This window comes from Capra hircus, chromosome 1 (genome assembly GCF_001704415.2).
Source record: "Capra hircus breed San Clemente chromosome 1, ASM170441v1, whole genome shotgun sequence".
Taxonomy (NCBI): domain Eukaryota; kingdom Metazoa; phylum Chordata; class Mammalia; order Artiodactyla; family Bovidae; genus Capra; species Capra hircus.
This window is the reverse complement of record NC_030808.1, coordinates 35,388,044-35,396,301: the sequence shown is the minus strand read 5'-3', so window position 1 is coordinate 35,396,301 and position 8,258 is coordinate 35,388,044.

Genomic DNA, 8,258 nt, shown 5'->3' with positions numbered 1-8,258 from the left:
AAAACCATAGCCTTGACTGGACGGACCTTAGTCAGCAAAGTAATGTCTCTGCTTTTGAATATACTATCTAGGTTGGTCATAACTTTTCTTCCAAGGAGTAAGTGTCTTTTAATTTCATGGCTGCAGTCACCATCTGCAGTGATTTTGGAGCCCCCCAAAATAAAGTCTGACACTGTTTGTACTGTTTCCCCATCTATTTCCCATGAAGTGATGGGACCGGATGCCATGATCTTTGTTTTCTGAATGTTGAGCTTTAAGCCAACTTTTTCGCTCTCTTCTTTCAATTTCATCAAGAGGCTTTTTAGCTCCTCTTAACTTTCTGCCATAAGGGTGGTGTCATCTGCATATCTGAGGTTATTGATATTTCTCCCGGCAATCTTGATTCCAGCTTGTGCTTCTTCCAGTCCAGCATTTCTCATGATGTACTCTGCATATAAGTTAAATAAGCAGGGTGACAATATACAGCCTTGATGTACTCCTTTTCCTATTTGGAACCAGTCTGTAGTTCTATGTCTAACTGTTGCTTCTTAACCTGCATACAGATTCCTCAAGAGGCAGGTTAGGTGGTCTGGTATTCCCATCTCTTTCAGAATTTTCCACAGTCGATTGTGATCCACACAGTCAAAGGCTTTGGCATAGTCAATAAAGCAGAAGTAGATGTTTTTCTGGAACTCTCTTGCTTTTCCCATGATCCAGCAGATGTTGGCAATTTGATCTCTGGTTCCTCTGCCTTTTCTAAAACCAGCTTGAACAAAGGAATCAGTGAACTAAAAAAGAATGGAATGGGTGAATTTAACTCAGATGACCATTATATCTACTACTGCGGGCAGGAATCCCTCAGAAGAAATGGATTAGCCATCATGGTCAAGAAAAGAGTCCAAAATGCAGTACTTGGATGCAATCTCAAAAATGACAGAATTATCTCTGTTCATTTCCAAGACAAACCATTCAATATCACAGTAATTCAAGTCTATGCCCCAACCAGTAATGCTGAAAAAGCTGAAGCTGAACAGTTCTATGAAGACCTACAAGACCTTTTAGAACTAACACCCAAGAAAGATCTCCTTTTCTTTATAGGGGACTGGAATGCAAAAGTAGGAAGTCAAGAAACAGCTGGAGTAACAGGCAAATTTGGCCTTGGAATGCGGAATGAAGCAGAGCAAAGACTAATAGAGTTTTGCCAAGAAAATGCACTGGTCATAGCAAACACCCTCTTCCAACAACACAAGAGAAGACTCTACACATGGACATCACCAGATGTCAACACCAAAATCAGATTGATTATATTATTTGCAGCCAAAGATGGAGAAGCTCTATACAGTCAACAAAAACAAGACCAGGAGCTGACTGTGGCTCAGATCATGAACTCCTTATTGCCAAATTCAGGCTCAAATTGAATAATGTAGGGAAAATCACTAGACCATTCAGGTATGACCTAAATCAAATCCCATATGATTATATAGTGGAAGTGATAAATAGATTTAAGGGCCTAGATCTGAAAGATAGAGTGCCTGATAACTATGGAATGAGGTCCGTGACATTGTACAGGAGACAGGGATCAAGACCATCCTCATGTAAAAGAAATGCAAAAAAGCAAAATAGCTGTCTGGGGAGGCCTTACAAATAGCTGTGAAAAGAAGAGAGGCGAAAAGCCAAGGAGAAAAGGAAAGATATAAGCATCTGAATGCAGAGTTCCAAAGAATAGCAAGAAGAGATAAGAAAGCCTTCCTCAGTGATCAATGCAAAGAAATAGAAAAAAAAAAAAAAACAGAATGGGAAAATCTAGAGATCTCTTCAATAAAATTAGAGATACCAAGGGAACATTTCATGCAAAGATGGGCTCGATAAAGGACAGAAATTGTATGGCCCTAACAGAAGCAGAAGATATTAAGAAGAGGTGGCAAGAATAGACAGAAGAACAGTACAAAAAAGATCTTCATGACCCAGATAATCATGATGGTGTGATCACTCACCTAGAGCCAGTCATCCTGGAATGTGAAGTCAAGTGGGCCTTAGAAAGGATCACTACGAACAAAGCTAGTGGAGTTGATGGAATTCCAGTTGAGCTATTTCAAATCCTGAAAGATGATGCTGTGAAAGTGCTGCACTCAACATGCCAGAAAATTTGGAAAACTTAGCAGTGGCCACAGGACTTGAAAAGGTCAGCTTTTATTCCAATGCCAAAGAAAGGTAATGCCAAAGAATGCTCAAACTACTGCACAATTGCACTCATCTCACAGGCTAGTAAAGTAATGCTCAAAATTCTCCAAGCCAGGCTTCAGCAATACATGAACCTTGAACTTCCAGATGTTCAAGCTGGTTTTAGAAAAGGCAGAGGAACCAGAGACCAAATTGCCAACATCCGCTGGATCATGGAAAAGGCAAGAGAGTTCCAAAAAAAAAAACATCTATTTCTGCTTTATTGACTATGCCAAAGCCTTTGACTGTGTGGATCACAATAAACTGTGGAAAATTCTGAAAGAGATGGGAAAACCAGACCACCTGACCTGCCTCTTGAGAAATTTGAATGCAGGTCAGGAAGCGATGGTTAGAACTGGACATGGAACAACAGACTGGTTCCAAATAGGAATAGGGGTACATCAAGGCTGTATATTGTCACCCTGCTTATTTAACTTATATGCAGAGTATAGCATGAGAAATGCTGGGCTGGAAGAAACACAAGCTGGAATCAAGATTGCCAGGAGAAATATTAATAACCTTAGATATGCAGTTGACACCACCCTTAGGGCAGAAAGTGAAGAGGAACTGCAGAGCCTTTTGACGAAATTGAAAGAGGAGAGTGAAAAAGGTGGCTTAAACCCCAAATTCAAAAAAAGAAAGATCTGGTCTTTGTTTTGGCATCTGGTCCCAGCATTTCATGGCACATACTGGGGAATCAATGGAAACAGTGACAGACTTTATTTTCTTGGGCTCCAAAATCATTATGATAGTGAGTGCAACCATGAAATTAAAAGATGTTTGCTCCTTGAAGGAAAGCTATGACCAACTTAGACAGCATATTATAAAGCAAGGACTATTTTGTCAACAAAGGTTGGTATAATCAAAGTTACAGTTTTTCTAGTAGTCATGCACAGATGTGAGCATTGGAACCCAGAGAAGGCTGAGCACTAAAGAACTGATGATTTTGAACTGTGATGTTCAAGAAGACTCTTGAGAGTCCCTTGAATTGCAAGGAGATAGAACCTCAATCCTAAAGTGGATGAACCCTGAATATTCACTGGAAAGACTGATGCTGAAGCTGAAATTCCAGTACCTTGATCACCCAATGTGAAGAGCCAAGTAATTGGAAAAGACCCCAATGCTGGGAAGATTGATGGCAGGAGAAGGGGATGACAGAGATGGTTGGATGACATCACTGACTCAATGGACATGAGTCTGAGCAAACACTGGGAGATTGTGGGGGACTGGAAGCCTGGAGTGCTGAGGTCCATGGGGTCACAAAGAGTCAGACAAGACTGAGAGACTAAGCACTGCACAGCACGTGATAGTAATGACAATAAGGATAGAGTAATAACCTTACTAGGCAATTGCTCATAGACTGCACTGTGTAATATTCATGCCACAGGGCCCCACTCATGAGTACTGGGATTTTGAACAAGATACATAATTAGCTGTATCTCATATTATTCCTGTTTAACAGGAGGATCATTACATACTACCTACCTGCCGAGTTGCCATGAGGATTAAAGTAACATATACAAAGGACTGAAAATAACACCTGGCTCATAACACACACACATTCATCAGATCAAACAATTGCTTTAAATGCAATCTAGTTTACTTTCAAAATGATCTCAGTTTTTTAAAGCAGCTCAGACACAGATTTTATGTTCTTAATTATAACTACATATCTACTTTAAAACATCTCAATATACATTTTTTGTGGTTCAGTAGTTGCTAGACTCATCTGTAGCTATACTTCCCTGAAAGGATGAATACAATTTGGAATCCATTCAGTTGTTCTGAAGAGTGTAGATTGTGTGGTCAAAGTCTCTTTATCACTAGTTCCATGCAAATATATTTATATCTATATTCCATTTCTTCTGATTTCTGAACCACTGATTTCCTAAAACAATACTTTTCCTATCAGACCTCACCAAATGTTTTTAGACAGTATTATAATTTTCATAATTTTCCTGGAGAGATGTTGATAATAACCAAGGCAGTTGTCCTACCTTTGTTCAGATTCTCTTACTGGAAAATTATTTCCTCTTTATTGATTTATGCCTGTCCTTCACAATTTCATGTTTTAGAATTTCTGATATCCTCATTATTCTCTGAATCCTTTCAGCAGATTTCTATTACTGAGACAATAGAACTTGCCTATTATTATTTTGATTTATTAATTCATCATCTTCATAGTACACTTGTGACAGACTGGGGGAACTATACTATCACTCTGCTTCCTTTCTTATAAAATTAACTAGTAACAGCTGCTTTAAAAAAGCAGTACTTAAATTTATCTTATGCTTCCAGGAAATGTTGTACCCTATTTTGTTTTTATTTTTATATTTGATATTGACCTTTTTATTAAATATTTAAAAATAAGTTGTAGTTCTGAAATGCATTGCAAATGTAGAGTTCAAACCACTGAGTATTTCATATTCTTGTCTTTAAAATTACTTTCTAAAAGATAAGTTACTTTATTAGCCATGGGGTAGGAGAGTGGGAAATGGCAACCAACTCCAGTACTTTCGCCTGGAGAATCCCTTGGACAGAGGATCCTGGTGGGCTACAGTCCATGGGGTCGCAGAGTCAGACACGACTGAGTGGCTGACACACGCATAGTAGAGTGGGTAATGCCATGAACAATGTTAAGCCATTTTCCCGTATGTTTGATCTATAAAAATTTTACACCCCCCAAATAGAAATAACAAAAAGGGTAACTTTATTATATGAAATCATTTATTTATAATGTGAAGAAGGCTGAGCGCCGAAGAATTGGTGCTTTTGAACTGTGCTGTTGGAGAAGACTCTTGAGAATCCCTTGGACTGCAAGGAGATCCAACCAGTCCATTCTGAAGGAGATCAGCCCTGGGATTTCTTTGGAAGGAAGGATGCTCAAGCTGAAACTCCAGTACTTTGGCGACCTCATGAGAAGAGTTGACTCATTGGAAAAGACTCTGATGCTGGGAGGGATTGGGGGCAGGAGGAGAAGGGTATGACCAAGGATGAGATGGCTGGATGGCATCACGGACTCAATGGACGTGAGTCTGAGTGAACTCCAGAAGATGGTGATGGACAGGGAGGCCTGGCGTGCTGCGATTCATGGGGTCGCAAAGCATCAGACACGACTGAGCGACTGAACTGAACTGAACTGAAATAGTTGTCCATAAGATATATATTTGACAGAAAATTTTATTGTATATGTACAAATATATATAGTCATGCATTTGTATGTATATAATTTAGTTTCCAATGTTTCACATTTTATTTTTATTACAAACCAATTTCTTATTAACAAGAATATGTGTTATGACCAAATTAAGAAGGTCACATTTACATAATGCTTATTTATAATGCTAAATAGTATATTATATGAAAGTATTTCTTTTATTTTTATGTTTCCTGACTGTGTCATTTATTAGATTTGAAATTTGGGGCAAGTGCATGGGTCTATCTGGACATCTGTTTCCTTGTTTGTAAAACTCTAAAGACAGTGTCTCCTTTTCAGTGTTATGATGCACGAACACAGGCACAAACTGCGTTATTTGACATAACATAGTGTCAGTTCAGTTCAGTTCAGTTCAGTCGCTCAGTCGTGTCCGACTCTATGCGACCCCATGAATTGCAGCACGCCAGGCCTCCCTGTCCATCACCATCTTCTGGAGTTAACTCAGACTCGTGTCCATCGAGTCTGTGATGCCACCCAGCCATCTCATCCTCAGTCGTCCCCTTCTCCTCCTGCCCCCAATCCCTCCCAGCATCAGAGTCTTTTCCAATGAGTTAACTCTTCACATGAGGTGGCTGAAGTACTGGAGTTTCAGCTTGAGCATCATTCCTTCCAAAGAAATCCCAGGGCTGATCTCCTTCAGAATGGACTGGTTGGATCTCCTTGCAGTCCAAGGGACTTTCAAGAGTCTTCTCCAACACCACAGGGTAGGGACTGGAAAAGTCAATGTTCTGTCAACACAACTGCTATTTTTATTTTCATAATTATCAATAGCATTTTAATTTTAAACCTCATGTTGAGGCAAGTATTATAGGAATATTTTTCATCAGAGTCTAAGAACCAATGAAAAGGTGTAGTTGCAACAAACTTTAAATCATTGAGACTTTTTTCTATGTTCTTTCTGTTAATATAAGTACTAGACCTTAATATTTAGATATTTCAAGGTGGCACAGTGGTAAAGAATCTGCCTGTCCTTTGTAGGAGATGTAAGAGACATGAGTTTGATCCCTGGTTTGGAAATATCCTCTGGAGTAGGAAATGGCTACCGAATCCAACATTCTAGCCTGGAGACTTCCAAGAACAGAGGAACCTGGTGGACTACAGTCCATGGGGTTGCAGTCAGACACAGCTGAACACACAGGCACACACACAATCTGATAATTACCAGGGGCTCCGGTCAACATATGACTCCCTTAGTTCATTTAACCCTTTGAGAGTATTATGAGGAGGTATCAGGCTCACTGTATAGATCTAAGTACTGAGCTCCAGACTAATTTGTAATAATTAGCAATAATTCTTAGTAGAAATAACCAAATTATTTATGATAACTAGATAGATGCTTATCAAATGGTAAATCATAAATTTACAATCATGAGCTCCTGATTTCAATGTTCATGCTTCCTCCTATTTCACCACACTGTAATTACATGTATTTCTCTTCCTTTTTATTTATTTTTTTCTGTTTGTCGAATTGTGCAGCATATGAGATCTTAGTTCCCTAGCCAGGGATCTAACCCACACCCTTGTAGTAGAAGTACAGAATCCTAACCACTGAACCACCAGGGAATTCCTATACCTATTGTTTATTTTCTCTTTATGTATAGTTTTATACTTAGAAATATCAGCTAACAAAAATTTCCTCATAAGACTTCTTTATATTTATGATATTCATAAATTATAATATCCTGGCACATTCTGTTTCATATATTTCCATGTGTTATGAAGAATTTTAAAAAGTGACTCATATATTTACAGAATTAATACATAAATGAACATTGAATGAATAAAAATATTCTATAAATTAGTTATGAGGTAAGATGTAGAAATAAAATTTTACAGTTTTGTTCCATGTACTTATTTATTGTCCAAATCATTATGATTGATAGGGAAAAGTTCTTTATAGCCTGATTTAAATAGAAATTACACACATGATTAAGCCTTTGCTGAGATATAAATATTTAAAGAGTGATCTGTTTACATTAACCTTCTTTAGGACCCAGAGAAATGACTGTGGATCCATGTAGCCTAAATTCCTATGTATGACAATATCTGAAGGAGAACTTTTAGTTAGGATGCTATCAAATTTCCTGAGTAAGGAACATATATACCCCTACTTAAACAAGAAAATACTCCACTGTAAATACTAGATGTCTGACCTCAACTTCTGTTTCCTTCTAAAGATATTGTAACTACACTTGTTATTTTAAGGTTCATTCTGGCTTTTTCCCTCCAGTTTGGGCAGATTCTCCATTCCATCTTATGCTGTTCCTCTTTACATATGCTGCTGCTGCTAAGTCGCTTCAGTCGTGTCTGACTCTGTGCGACCCCAGAGACGGCAGCCCACCAGGCTCCCCTTGTCCCTGGGATTCTCCAGGCAAGAACCCTGGAGTGGGGTGCCATTTCCTTCTCCAATGCATGAAAGTGAAAAGTGAAAGTGAAGTCGCTCAGTTGTGTCGGACTCTTCGTGACCCTGTGGGCTGTAGCCTACCAGGCTCCTCCGTCCATGGGATTTTCCAGGCAAAAGTACTGGAGTGGGTTGCCATCGCCTTCTCGGTTACATCTGCTAAAATCAATCAATTGATCAATTTTTAAAATCAGAGGTCTTCTTAGTCTTGGAGATTTGGCTTTGTCTCAGATTTGGCTAATCTAGTTGGCCGAGTTTTGCTTCAAGCATCAAGCTTTTAGCAATGTTTTGGGGGGAGTTTGTTTCTGTTGATAAATTGCAAAATGCCTGCTGCTGACAACCCCAGGATGCACCCATCTCTCTAATCTGGATACTCCTCATCAAATCTGTGTGCTTTCCTGCCCTGCTGTGTTTGCATCCTGTCCTGTTATGTTGTTGTTC